Below are 15,563 nucleotides of genomic sequence, written 5' to 3'. Positions count from 1 at the left end.
TAGTATATGACATGCACCAAATTATCTTTCCTCTGTCCTAACACTGCCCCAACTGCGAAATCAGATGCATCACACATCAGTTCGAATGGTAAGTTCCAATCAGGTGGGGTGATGATAGGGGCTGAAGAAAGCTTCTTTTTCAAGTTTTCAAATGCGAGCATGCACTTTTCATCAAAGATAAATGGTGTATCAGACATAAGGAGATTGCTTAAGGGCTTGGCTATCTTTGAAAAATCTTTAATAAATCTTTTGTAGAAGCCAGCATGCCCCCAAAAAGCTCCTAATTGCCTTGACATCACGCGGTAGAGGTAATTTTTCAATTAGCTCTACCTTAGCTCTGTCTACCTCAATGCCTTGGTTAGAAACTTTATGGCCAAGGACTATTCCGTCCGTCACCATAAAGTGGCATTTTTCCCAATTCAAGACCAGATTGGTTTCTTGATATCTTTTTAATACCAAGGAAAGATGATTTAGGCAATTAGGAAAGGAATCTCTAAATACTGAAAAGTCATCCATGAAGACTTCAATGAACTTCTCTATCATATCCGAGAAGATAGAAAGCATGCAGCGTTGAAAGGTTGCAGGTGCATTTCATAGCCCAAATGGCATGCGCCTGTAGGCAAACACCCCATATGGGCAAGTAAATGATGTTTTCTCCTGGTCTCTTGGATCAACCACTATTTGGTTATATCGTGAATAACCATCTAGAAAACAATAATATGCGTGTCCTGCAAGTCTTTCCAGCATCTGGTCCATGAAGGAAAGTGGGAAGTGATCTTTTCTTGTGGCTTCATTGAGTTTTCTGTAATGAATACACATCCTCTATCCTATGACAGTTCTTGTAGGGATTAGATCATTCCTTTCATTGGGTACCACAGTGATTCCTCCTTTTTTGGGGACCACTTGGACGGGGTTGACCCATGGGCTATCCGAAATTGGGTAGATTACTCCTCCCTGCCACAGCTTCATGACTTCCTTCTGTACCACTTCCTTCATAACTAGATTCAGCCACCTTTGGGGTTGAATAAAAGGTTTGGCATCATCTTCCAATAGTATCTTATGCATCCATATGGCCAAACTGATTCCCTTCAAGTCAGCAAGTGTCCATCCAATGGCATCCTTATGCTTTTGTAAGACTTGAAGTAATTCCTCCTCTTGTTCTTGGCTGAGGGCTGAATTTATGATTACTGGATAGCTTTCATTCTCTCCTAAATATGCATACTTGAGAGTGGGTGGCAGTGCCTTTAGTTCAAGTTTGGGTGCTTCTTTTCTTTCATCATTTTCCTCTAGTGTGCCTTGAACATGAATTTCAGTTGTTGCAGCCACTTCGCTTGATGCTGATTCCTCCTCTTCTGTTAACCCCTCAAGTTCTTCTTCTTCAAGAGTCTCTTGCACTACAGCATCTACTGAGTCCAACCTCATACATTCTCCCAATGAGTCTTGTGGGTAACTCATGACCTTGAACACATTGAATATCATTTTCTCCTCACGTAGTCTAAGGACAAGTTCACCATTTTGGACATCAATGATGGCTCCGGCAGTGGCTAAGAATGCCCTTCCTAAGATGATAGAGGTCTTGGCTCCTTCCTCCATATCCAACACTACAAAGTCTGTTGGAAAGATAAAGTCTCCTACCTTCACCAACAAGTCTTCTACTATTCCGTGAGAAAACTTGAATGATCGGTCTACCAGTTGCAGGGCTATTCTTGTTGGCTTGGCCTCCTCAATCCTCATTTTCCTTATCATTGCTAAAGACATCAGATTTATGCTAGCTCCTAAATCACATAAAGCCTTTTCCACAGTGATTTCCCCTATGATACAAGGAATTTGGAAGCTCCCAGGATCCTTCAATTTCTGGGGCAATTTGTGCTGGATGATGGCACTGCATTCTTCGGTTAGTACCACAGTCTCGTTGTTCTTCTAGCTTCTCTTCTTGGTCATCAACTCCTTCAAGAACTTGGCATAGAGCGGCATTTGCTCTATTGCTTCAGCAAAGGGTATGTTAATCTGTAGTTTCTTGAAGATTTCCAAGAATCTTGAAAATTAGCTGTCCTCTCCCTTCTTCTTCAATTGCTGAGGGTATGGGGCTTTTGGAAATTATGGCTTCAGCACTTCTCCCTTGTGATGTGAATTGGGAGTGAAAAATTAAACTTCATCTTGTCCATTTTCTTTTTCATCCGAGTTCTTCTCTTGCGATTTCTTGTGGATCTCCTTCAATTCCTTCCTATTTCTGAGGGTGATAGCCTGACAATCCTCCCTTGGAGTTGAATTAGTATTGCTGTGAATGTTATAGCCAGGGGCTTGCTTGAATAAGTAGCCAATTTATGTTTCGAGTTTCTTGATGGCAGCATCTTGATTCTGCATATTGGATCGCACTTCTTCCCGAAATGCTTTACTTTCTTAAACTTCCTTACATATGCCTTCAAGTAGGGTCTCAATTCTGGAGAGTCTATCTTCAGTTGGTGATAGTGGGTTGAGGTTAGGGGGTTGAGAGTGGTTATGTTGGTTTTGATATGGAGGTTGAGAAGGGTAATTAGGTGGGTGTTGATATGATCTTTGTGAGGGATGTTGGTGAGTTGCATTGTTGTTGGGATTGTGGTTGTGGTGTCTCTGGTCTTGACCTTGGTCTTGTTGATTTCCCCACCCAAAATTAGGGTGGTTTCTCCAAGCAGAATTATAAGTTTTGGAGTATGGATAATGGGTCTGCCTAGGTGAGTTCCCAATATAGTTGGCTTGTTCCCAGTCACCTTCTTCTCTTGTATTCACTCTTTCTTGAGCTGGTGATAAAGTGATGACTGCTGCAACTTGGTTTTCTTCCATCTTCTTGGTAAGATCAGCTAACTGCTTGGTGATCATCTTATTTTGAGCTAGCAGTGCATCCATATGGTTCAGCTCCATCACTCCTCGAGTGTTGCTCTTTTCAGAAGCATAGAAGTAGTCATTCTCATCTATAGTCTCAATGACATCTATGGCTTCTTCAATGGTCTTCTTCTTGTTTAAAGATCCCCCTGATGAATGGTTTACCGCCTTCTTTGATTTGTAGGAAAGACCTTCATAGAAAATGTGTAGTTGAACCCATTCATTGAACATGTCTGGTGGGCATCTTCTTGTTAAGTCCTTAAACCTCTCCCAAGCCTCATAGAGAGTTTCACCATCTTGTTGCCTAAATGTTTGTACCTCAGCTCTCAACCTGTTGATTCTTTGAGGAGGGTAGAATCTCGCCAAAAATTTGTTCACCACATCTTCCCAATTTGTTAAACTCTCCTTCGGGAAGGATTCCAGCCATTTAGATGCTTTGTCCCTGAGTGAGAAAGGGAACAAAAGTAGTCTATAGACATTCGGATGAACACCATTAGACTTCACAGTGTCACATATTCTTAGGAAGGTGGTTAGATGTTGATTACGGTCTTCTTGCGCGCTTCCTCCGAATGAACAGTTGTTCTGAACAAGGGTGATGAGCTGGGGTTTTAATTCAAAGTTATTGGCATGTATAGTTGGCTTTTGGATACTACTTCCGTAATTTCCTGGGTTTGGATTGATGTATGACCCTAGAACTCTTCTCTCTTGCCCAGCAGGATTCACATGGCCTTCTCTAGCATGGTTGTGAGCTTCTCCTTCATGGTTGTTCTCCAGGTTCTCCTACATGTTTGTTTCAAATTACTCTTCCTCTTCCTCAGCACCAACAACTCTTTTCCCTCTTGCTTCCGTCCTTAATCTAAGGAAGGTCCTCTCAGGTTTAGAATCAAAGGAAGTTGAAGCTCCACTTCTTCTCCCTATCATACAACTCACAAGTCCCACAGCAAGAAATAAAATGAAGAGATTATTCTCGTTATAGTGGCTGTTAGTATGAGTGGTGCAAATTATCAAACAGTTAGTGGGTTAGTGAACAAAAATTGTAAATAACAACAAAGAGAAATAAAACAAAGAGGGGAGAGGGGGTGAAGGAGGAAAGTAACTAAAACTGAAGGTAAATGACTAGGTAAAATAAACAAGCAAAAGAAAAATGCTCAATCTAGTGATCTTCCAACTTAATCATTGTCGATACAAAATCAATCCCTGGCAACAGCGCCATAAACTTGATGCACGGAAACTTGTCTCTCAACAAATTTCCCTTCGAGAAGTATACCGAATTGTCGTAAAGTAAAAACTCACAATAGAGTGAGGTCGAATCTCACAGGGATTGATTGGTCAAGCAACTTTAGTTGGAAAAATGTGCTAGTTGAGCTAAACAGAAATTGAGTTGAGAATTATAGAAAATTAAATGACGGGAAAGTAAATTGTAGAAAGTAAATTGAAAAATCTTAAATAGGGATTTGGGGAGATGAGCATAAAGACAAATGGCAGAAAGTAAAGAGAATGGGTAAGATCAGAAATGGGAGATTCATTGGGCTTAGGAGATGTTGCATTCTCCGGATCAAGTTCATTCTCATCTCTTCCTCAATCAATGCATTCATTGATCTCCTTGTCAATATTAAGGGATTGGATCCTAATTCCTTGGCAACCCAATCTCTCTAAGCTTGAACAATTGCCCAATTCCTTGATTTAATTGCTCATGGGAAGAGATGGAGTATGGTCACTGATTATACCACATGTATTTCCAAATCAAAGTGTTAGGAGGATTACATGTCACTATATCCGTCCAAACCCCAATTTGGTCCAACATGAGAAAGTATTTCTAGCATGATCTCCTCATCCCTTTTCCAAAGCTCAGAGAAGATCCAATTATGGAGAGTTTCTTTTCCAAGATAACTAACCAATTGAACTAAGATCAAAAGCTTTCTAGTAAATCAAGAGAAAAGAAAGAGGAAGAAGAACGAAAACTATAATTGATCCATCAAATTACAACAGAGCTCCCTAACCCAATGAAAGAGGGTTTTGTTGTTCATAGCTCTGGAAATGGAAGATGGTAGAGAAGAATACATTCTAAAGTAACTAGAAAGTGCAGAAAAGTAAATATACAAGGTGTAGATCTCCAAATTGCCTAGCCTCCTTCTAGTTCAAAACTACTCCTATATATACTACTTTTATTGATCTTCTAGTCAGTTCTTCAAGTCTTGGATATGGGCCTTTGATCTTGAGTTGAAGCAGTTACAATCTTCAGTGGGCTCAGCTTTGCTTGCAGAAAAAGTGTGAGTTAGGCATGGGTGGACGTTAGTTAGGACGTTAGTGGCGTTAACGTTAAGTGAAAATGTGGGTTCAAGAACGTTAGTGACGATTACCTTTTTCACTAACGTTCCAAACCAAAATGATTCACGTTAACTTCAACGTTAGTGGCACTAACGTTGCCTCTTGGTCCTTCACAAATGTTATTGGCATTCACCTTTTCCAATAACGTTGCTCTTTGCCTCTTTTTCCCACGTTAGTGATCCACGTTAGTATAACTAACGTGACCCTTAACGTGGGCATGCTTAAACTTCAAGAGCATTAGTGACACTTACCTTTGTCACTAACGCTCCAAACGCCCCTCCTTCCCACGTTAGTGTCTCACGTTAATTGTATTAACGTGACCATTAACGTGGTGGTGATTGCCATCTCCAATGTTAGTGACAAAGGTGAGTGTCACTAATGTTGGCCTATCATGCTTAGCTCCACGTTACTCTTCGCGTCAGTGGTCTTAACGTGACCACTAACGTGGGCACTATTGGCTGAGTCCAACGTTAGTGACAAAGGTGAGTGTCACTAACGTTGGCATTTGCTTTCTCCTCCTACGTTAGAGTTCACGTTAATTGGATTAATGTGACTCTTAACGTGGCTAATTGTGCCCTTTTTGGAACGTTAGTGGCATTCACTTTTACCACTAACATTGGAGCTCCTCTTTTCCTCCACGTTAGCTATCACGTTAATGTAATTAACGTGGCACTTAACGTGGGCTATGATGGCTTCGAAGGCGTTATTGGCGATCACTTTTTCCATTAACGCTACAAGCTTGTCCCCATTCCACGTTAGTGGTCACGTTAATTAGATTAACGTGGCTGCTAACGTGGCTCCTTCTTGCTTCCTTTGTCCTGAAATCAAGCAATTAAAGTGCATCAAAGCTCTGTTCCAAGTCATGAGATTATGCATCATCCAATTTATCATTCAATTCCTGCCTAATTCTCATGAAATCATGTAAAGTTCACAATGTTTGCTTGCATCAAGGTGTAAGTGTATTTTTATCCAAAACTTGTTTATTTACTAAGAAAATGCATGAAACTACCCTAAAACAGTAAAGAAAAGGTAAGTGAAACTGGCCAAGATGCCCTGGCATCAATCATCTATCGGTTCTCACTCGTGCTGGAATAGGATCCATTCATCCTTTTGTACACTGTCACTACGCCCAACATTTGTGAGCTTGAAGCTCGTCACAGTCAACCCCTTCCCAGATCCTACTCGGAATACCACAAAAAAGGTTTATACTTTCCAGATCTCAAGAGTGCTGCTAATTGATTCTAGCTTATACCACGAAGAGTCTGGTTTCACAGATTTGAACACTTTATTGTCAGAAGAGGCAATCAAACTCGTGAACTAGGTACCCAAGAGATACACACTCAATCTAAGGTAGAACAGAAGTAGTTGTCAGGCACGCGTTCATAAGTTGAGAATGGTGATAAGTGTCACGGATCATCACATTCATCATGTTGAAATGCGAATGAATATCTTAGAATAGCAACAAGCGTGATTTAATAGAAAACAAAAATAATTGCATTAATCTATCGAGACACAGCAGAGCTCTTCACCCCCAACCATGGAGTTTAGAGACTCATGCCATAGAAGATACACATTTAGATGTAAAATGTCGTGAGGTCCAAAATAAATCTCTAAAAGTAGTTTTTATACTAAACTAGTAACCTAGGCTTACAGAAAATGAGTAAACTAAGAAAGATGGTGCAGAAATCCACTTCTGGGGCCCACTTGGTGTGTGTTTGGGCTGAGAATTGAAGCTTTCATGTGCATAGGCTATTCTTGGAGTTAAACGCTAGTTTTAGTGCCAGTTTGGGCGTTTAACTCCAACTTTTATGCCAGTTCTGGCATTTAACACCAGAAAAGGGTAAAAAGCTGGCGTTTAAATGCCAGTTTGTGCTATCAAATCTCGGGCAAAGTATAGACTATTATACATTTCTTGAAAGCCCAAGATGTCTACTTTCCAACGCAATTAAGAGCGCGCCAATTGGGCTTCTGTAGCTCCAGAAAATCCATTTCGCGTGCAGGAGGGTCAGAATCCAACAGCATCTGCAGTCCTTTTTCAGCCTCTGAATCAGATTTTTGCTCAGGTCCCTCAATTTCAGCCAGAAAATACCTGAAATCACAGAAAAACACACAAACTCATAGTAAAGTCCTGAAATTTGATTTTTGCATAAAAACTAATAAAAATATACTAAAAAGTAACTAAAGCACACTAAAAACTTCATGAAGATACCACCAAAAAGCGTATAAAATATCCGCTCATCACTCGCCGCCCGGTTGGAAAAATGATGATTAACAAGAAGACGAGTGCAAAAGTAAGGTTTGGGACCCCGGAATTCATTCCAAAAGTCAACACTCTTGGGGATTCCTGGAAGAGTTCAAGCATAAGCCGCCATGACAAGGAGCTCACCAAATGTCCAACTTAAGGACAGTAAATAAAAGTGCTAGGTGGGAGACAACCCACCATGGTATGATCGCTCCTTTTCATTTTTTATCCTTAGTTTTATTTTGTTTTATTTTTATTAGTGTTCATTGATTTATACATTCTGCATCATCAACTGCATTCTGCATAAAAAAAAGACAAGAAAAGCGCATTCGACACGCACGCGTCATATGTGAATGCACAATATATTGGATTGCATAGAAAGTTCTGCGGGAGGGATGCTATAACCGTGCTTTACGCACAAGCAGGTTCACATGCACGCATGACGACCACGCGTACGCGTCCAGGACGCACACGCGTGACAATGGAAATCGGCGTAAATGCGTATTTGAACAGAAAGTTGTGGTGGTCTAGCACTGGAACTGTGCTAGAGGCACACAACCATCCATGCGTACGCGTCCTTGACGCGTATGCGTCGATTTTATTTCATGGTCACTCACGCATACGCGTGCGCTACGCGCGCGTGTCGCGTGCGCCGCCCAACCTAATCAGCGCCTGATTTCACATCATCCACCCCCTCCAATCCTAATTCTTTTCAATCCTAATTATTTCTTCTTTCCTCAATTATTTCTTCTTCCTTATTCTTTCTTCATATCTATTACTTTCTTCTTCCTTTTTTCAACTTCTACATCAGGTTTCTTTTCTTCCTCCCCTCCATTCTTTCTTTCTTTCATCTTTTAATTACTGCATTTAATTATTTTTCTTTCTTCTAAATTTTCTTTTAGCTTAATTATTTATGGTTTCTTCTTCTTTCTTTTTCATTTTCAATCATTTTTATGTTGGTGTTGGAGCTTTATTTGGGTTCTACCTTATTGTAATTGAGCTTGTGAATATTATGAGGAGTGATTTGACAATTGATATTTTAATTTGGCTCTCATATACATTTGGATTATATTATTTTCATTCCTACTTTAACTTGCTCACCAAGTGTTTGTGAAAAAGCCTATGGCATCTTGAACTCTATTTTGTTTTACTCCTCTTTTACCTGAAATGCCTCTTTTTCAAAACACTTGCATTCCATATGTAATTGGGATTATCATTCACAATTGTCATCATCACAAATGCTCTTTTATTGGCACACTTATTACTTGATGCTTGAGTTATGCTTCTCATGCCTTCGCTTGCATGCTTTTAAACCTCTTGCATCTAGTTGCTCTAATATGCCTTCATTGACTTCAATTGATATCCTATTTGCATGTAGTCACGACCATGTATTTAAGACATTACCCTTTACCTTGGCAGTGATTATCACTTGAACCTTCCTCCTCCCAGTTCTAGCTATTTGAATTACATGTCCCTTTTCTTTCTCCCTTTTTCAGGATGGCCACCAAGAGGGAGAAGGAAAAGCTTCTAAATGGGGAGACAAACAAGTCCATATGCGCATTCTTTGGAGTAAGCACATCAGTTGTAGCTCACAATCCGTCCACTTGCACATCTCAGCATGCACCGAGGACGGTGCAATCTTTAAGTGTGGGGAGGTCGATACCGATCTCCGTGGGTTAGTTAGTCTTAATACCAATATTTAATTTTCTTTGTTAAATTAGTTGTTGCATTTGCATGTTTGATTACATATTTTACCAACTACTTGGTTGAAGTAATATTTTCTTTTTCAAGAAAATTTTTAGAGCATTTCACTAATTTGAATTAAAAAATTTTTGTTGAACTTGTTTGAAGAAATATTATTTTGGAACATGGTTTAGAGCTCGAACACACAAAACCAGTGAGATTTTGAGCCTATTTGATTGGTTGCATTTTAATAACCAATATATTTTATTTTTGTATGTGTTGTTCTCTCTATAATTGTGATCTTTGTCTTGCTTAATTCTATATTTCCATTGTTTGATGTATGCATACACTTATATGATTGAGGCCTTGTTTCACTTAGCTTACATACCCATATGACCTTACCCTTTTATTATCCGTTGCAAACCAAAGTTGAGCCTATTTTACCCCTTTGTTTTTTACTTTAGCACATCACTAACTCTAAGCGAAAAATAATAATGTCCTTAACTTGAATCCTTGGTTAGCTTAGACCAGTGGGAGTGTTACTAATTAAAGTGTGGGGAAGTTGGGTTTGGAAATATTTAGTTTGAGAATTGGGTGTTGTGTAGTCTTGAGAGAATATGAACAAGAATGTTAAGCACATGTTTATGCATACAATACTTTAATTATATGCATTAAGAAAAACAAAAGAAAAGAAAAGAGAAATAGAAAAAAATGAGAAAAAGAAAAAAAAGTAAATAATAAAAAAGGGGACAAAATGCCCCAAGTTAAGTAATAATATCGATGCATGTGAGTTGTACTTAAATATCCTCAAGGATATTTGCACTCACAAAGACAAGCTTGGCAACCTAAACAAAAAGCCGGTAGATGATTCTATCTCCTCTTAACTTCCTAAAAAATGCAATGATCCCGGCCCAGGTTTGGTTACTTGTTTGATTGGTGGGACTAAGTTCATGGACTGTATGTGAGATTTGGCGGCGTGTGTGAGCATCATGCCACTCCCCATCTATGAAAGACTAAACTTATCTCCCCTAAAGAGGTCCGGGGCGAGGTTTGTATTAGCCGACAAGAGTATTGTGTCAGTTGTGGGAATTGCAGAGAATGTTATAGTCAATATTCAAGGATTGCTCTTTCCAGCTGATTTTCACATTTTGGAGACCCCTCCTATTGACTCAACCAAGCCATCATCAATACTCCTTGGAAGACCATTCTTGAAGACTGCCCATTTCAAGTTAGACGCACACTCGGGAGTCTATTCTTTTGAAGCGGATGGCAAGTTAGTCAAGTTCACTTTGGAGGACTCCAACAAATCCATCCTTGAGGCTTACTCTACTTTTGGGTGCGATATAGTTGAAGACAAAGTGAGTGAAGATGGTGCCAGGAAAAGAGGATAGTGCCAAGGAGTCAAATTCAAAGGATCATGCTCAACCAAAGCAAGCCAAGGAGTTTGAGATTTTCCTACTTGGGGAAATTTCTATGTGATCAAGAAAGCCATGCAAGTCCAACTTAGGACTCTAAACCAAAGTGTTTGGTGGGAGACACCCGACTATGGTGACATTTTCCAATTCTATCTCTTGTTAATAGCTTTTTGAACTATTTGTTTTCTTGTGATATGATGCTTAGTGATGCACCACTATTTCGTGGTATATCTTGTGCTTAATTGAGTGGATTTTATCCACTAATCTCACACTTCTTCATAGAATCCACATGCTTTACACTTTCCTTCCTGATTTTGTGCTATGCGTGAAAACATGCTTCATTGGCCTTTAATTCACTATTTTTATTCCTCTCTTATTACCATTCGATGCCGTGATATGTGTGTTAAGTGTTTTCAGGTTTTATAGGGTAGAAATGGCTTATAGGATAGAAAGGAAGCATGCAAAAGTGGAAGGAATACAAGAAGCTGAAGGAACTGCAAAGCTGTCAGCCCTGACCTCTCCACAATCAATCGATCATAACTTGAGCTACAGAGGTTCAAATGAGGTGGTTCCTATTACGTTGGAAAGCTAACATTTAGGGCTTTGCAACGATATAATTCGCCATAGTTTCCTTGCGGTTAGGCGACGCACACGCATGAAGCACGTGTACACGTGGATTGTGCGGCAGACAAGCGATGCGTACGCGTGGACGACGCGTACGCGTGATGGAGCCACATGCTGTACATATCAGAAATCGCTGGGGACGATTTCTGGGCTGTTTTTGACCCAGTTTTCGGCCCAAAAAACATAGATTAGAGGATGCAGAGTGGAGGAATCAAGGACAACTTCACATTCACATAATTTTAGGTTTTAGATGTAGTTTCTAGAGAGGGAGGCTCTCTCCTCTCTCTAGGATTTAGGATTCCTAGTTCTACGTTTTGGATTGGATAATTAAAGAGAGTTACTACCTCTGTAGAGTCTTTATTATTCTAGTTTGTTTCCTTATTCCCTTACTCTTTTGATTTACATTTGTCTTATTCACGGATTACATATGAATATTTTTTATTTTGGGATTAATTAATGCAATGATACTTTTCCATTTAATTTCATTATTTCTGGATTATTTTCAATTGAGTTTTATTATCATGTCTTCTTCCTACTCCCTTCACATGAAAGCAAAAATGGCATCCATGCCAATGGAGTAGGCTACCAACTTGGTTTTGGAGTTGATTAATTGGAGACCCTTGAGTTGGAAAGACTCAAGAGTTTAATTGGTAATTGGAAGTTGTTGGCCTGCTCTCTAATTACTAACGCTAGTCCTTCCCAAGGGAGAGGATTAGGACTTGTGAATAGAAGTTAGCTTAACTACTTGACTTTCCTTCATTCGTTGAGGGTTAACTAAGTGGAAACAACAACCTATTACTATTGATCTTGGGAAATCCAACAAGGATAGAACTTTCGATTAATTTTCTCCTAGCCAAGAGCTTTTCTAGTTATTAGTTTACTTCTTTTGCAATTTACTTTTCTTGTTCCTTAATCCAAAACCCCAAAAGATACCTTTTTCATAACCAATAATAAGAACACTTCCCTGCAATTCCTTTAGAGATGACCCGAGGTTTAAATACTTCGGTTATCAATTTTATTAGGGGTTTGTTACTTGTGACAAACAATCTTTTGTATGAAAGGATTCTTGTTGGTTTAGAAGCTATACATTCAACGAGCTTTTATTTGTGAAATTCTGGACCACGCAAAAATCCGTTCGTCACTTAATTTAGATTTGATGATTTTTGAGTTGTATAAGTTAAAATTGCTTGTGGACTATAATTTTGTGCTTGTTTGAATGATATGGGGTTGGTATGTTGTTATGCTAAGGATAGGAACCTTAGTTTTGAAGAGAAAAGAAATTTCTGAAACAGGACATCTGTGCATACGCACCAAGCTGTGCGTGCGCACAAAACTGTGTTTTTACCATCTATGCGGACGCACAAGCCTGTGCGTCCACACACACCTTGACATCGCCTCTGGTCGCGGCGCCAGCACAGCCTGTGCGTGCACGCTGCCCCGCTTTTCTTTGATCTATGCGTTCGTACAGCTGCGTGCGTGCACACACGTTCCCTTTCTTGCTTCATCTGTGAGGCCGCACAGACGTGTGCGTCCACACAGCAATTGTAAGCCCATCTGGTGGGAGCGAGGGAATAGCTTGTGCATGTGAACAACCTCCCCCATCCTTATCTTCTGTGCGTGTGCACGGACCTGTGTGCGCACACACACCTTCTTTCGTCCAGATATATAAAAAAAAGAAAAAAGAGAGAGTCCATTTGTGCGCGTGCACTATGTTGTACGCGCGCACTCTGTTGTGTGCCCGCACACTTCTATTCACCCTCTCTGGGCACTGCATTCTGTAGAACCTATGCACAATTACTCAAGAGGGGGGGTGAATTGAGTATTGCAACAACAATGAATCTTTTTACGAAAGTTAAAGACAATATACAAAAGTGTTATTGTACTAGTATTTTTCCAAGAGCTTAACTCAATTGCTAAGCATTTATAAGGAGCTTTTACTTTCCAATAGACACCAACTCAAATAAATTGATCAAGCTTTTCACCAATCGGACTTAAGCCACTCCTTAAGTACTTACGAAGCTACTTTTCGATCACAATTTATTTGCTCAAAGGTAAAAGACAATAATATTGAAGAGATGAGTTTGGAGAGATGCAAACGCTATTTAGAGTGGTTCGGCACAATCCTTGTCCTACGTCCACTTTCTTTCTCAATCGCAATTGAGAAGTTTCACTATTGCCAAGCTTCAAGGTGCTCGCGCAAAACCTTTTACAATCTGAGTCCTTAGTTTCTAACACCTCACGGTATATGATCACCACTCGTATACTAACCCACTCCACTTAGAGATACCTTCTCTAAGATTTGCCTTGAGTACTTAGTATACCTCTTTGGTATCCTCACCGACTATAGTGTTTATAACTCTTGACTCAACCTTGGAGATCACACTCCAATTTACAACGTGTACAAGAAAACAATTCTCAAAGAATTGTTGAGATGAAATGAGTACTCTCTAGAAGAGTGTATGATTACAAGTTTAGTACTATTGAACCAATTGATATTGCTCTCTCAAATTGTGTATTATAAAAAAAATGTGTAGAATGAAAGAATATGAACAAGATAATTTGCAAAAATACTCAAGTAACTGAAATAAGGCTTCAATCCATCTATTTATAGATTCCCCAAACCTTAGAAACGTTGGGGAGTTAATGGGATGGAGCCTTTTTGTCAAAACTAGCCGTTTTTTATGTTTTTGAATTATTTGCATCGATGCATAACACTTTGCATCGATGCAAATGTGTCTTTGAAGCTGAAATTTGAATTTTCAGCTAGGTTGCATCGATGCAAACATCTTTGCATCGATTGAACAAGTCATCGCATGCTTTGCATCGATGCAAGATGAGTGTGCATCGATGCAAACCTTAAAGAATGGCTTAAAATCACTTTAAAATACTTAGGATTGATCTCAAACTTGTTGGAGTCAATTCCTATGCTTTTGTACCTTTGAAAACAAGTTTTAAACCATTTGGCTAGCATCGAATTGCAAGATGTGCATCAAATCATTTTGTGAGTGTGTGTTGAGAGATTTAGCAATTGGTTCTTAACAAGAAGTTACCTAAGTCCTAAGACACTATACTTGTCTTCAAATGTTGTGGACTTGAGTTTCTTGTTGTTGTTGTGTTGCTTTTAACTCTTCATTCCTCAACGTTGAATGTTGGTTGATCTTTCAACATGCTTGTTCATTCAAGTTGTTTGTTGGTTTGTCTTTCATGTCGTTTGTTGGTTTGTCATTCATCAAAACCTACGAATACAAACTTCGCATACAAGCAACATGATTTACACATTTGCACGCTTTGTGCATTCGCACCCTTCCAACCTTTTGCTTTTGTGCGTCCGCACAGCCCCCTATGCATCCACACAAGTTGCGTTCTGGGCATTAATAAGGCAGCCTGCCCTGTTGAGAGGCAGCCCTCTCTTTTATTTTCTTTTCCATAGCTGCCCTCTCCCTCTCTTCTTTGCCCAGTCCATCTCTTCTCTGCTGCCGGCTACTGCCGCCGTCAGCCCACCGCCAGCCAACCTATCTCTCTCTCTTTCTCTTACTTCTCTTCTCTTCTTTCTTTCTTTATTTCTCTCCTCTTTTCTCTATTCACCACAGGTGAGTTCTCTCCTCCGGTGTTCTTTCTGTCGAACCCAACCGCTGTGATTTTGTAGTGGCTATAAGAAGTGTCGTTGTTCCTCCCTACTTCTTGTTCTGTTCAACTTCTATACCTAAGGTTTTTGTTTTCCCTTTCTAGCTATGTTAATATTTTTACATTCACTTTCATTTCTTCTATGTTGTCTAGATTGAATTTGTTACTTTTTTTGTTGCTTGTTTGTATTGCAAAGTGTTGTTGCTTGATTATTGGGTTGGTTAGAATCAATTTTGAGCTTCATTGTGATGAACTTGCACATTGCATACCACACGTTTGATAAAATGCCTCAATGAACATCTTGTTTGATTCATATGACTTAGCCGTCATATGCTTTCAATTTTTCTTTTGTTAGGCATATCGTATGAATTGTGCAACTTCATTTGTGAATTTTGATGTTGATCATATTGTTTTATCAATACATTTCCTTGCTTGTTTGCTTTGAGTCCAACCACCCATATTTTCAAAGAATTGTGTTCTTTGTTCATGGGTAACTTTAGTTGTAAATGCGTTGTGTTGATAAAATCTGAGTTCTATTGTTCACCTTGGAATTTAAATTGAGTAAACACTTTATAAATGTTCAACCTTTGGTGATGTCTTGATCAAAACATCTTTTGGCTTTCAATTAAAGAGCTTTGTATTTGTGATTACCACTTGTTGAGGATGAACAATTGACTATTCGTTTTTGGTGCTTGATTGAAATTGCTTGCATTTCTATGTTTTATATTTGCAACTTGAGCACTTAGTTGTAAAGTTTTGAACTTTGAGTTGCCTTAAGAATGTGATTG

General features: G+C 39.3%; 1 non-coding gene across 1 annotated transcript; it reads left to right on the top strand.

Annotated features, from left to right (window-relative positions):
• The first annotated feature begins 3,088 nt into the window (after positions 1–3,088).
• Positions 3,089–3,192, top strand: LOC112804325 (small nucleolar RNA R71). Its single transcript, XR_003202936.1, has one exon. It is a non-coding gene; the product is annotated as a small nucleolar RNA R71 (small nucleolar RNA).
• Positions 3,193–15,563: the final 12,371 nt, after the last annotated feature.

This window comes from Arachis hypogaea, chromosome 5, assembly GCF_003086295.3.
Source record: "Arachis hypogaea cultivar Tifrunner chromosome 5, arahy.Tifrunner.gnm2.J5K5, whole genome shotgun sequence".
NCBI lineage: Eukaryota > Viridiplantae > Streptophyta > Magnoliopsida > Fabales > Fabaceae > Arachis > Arachis hypogaea.
The sequence above is the reverse complement of the archived record's forward strand: the minus strand, read 5'-3'. Positions and strand labels throughout refer to the sequence as shown.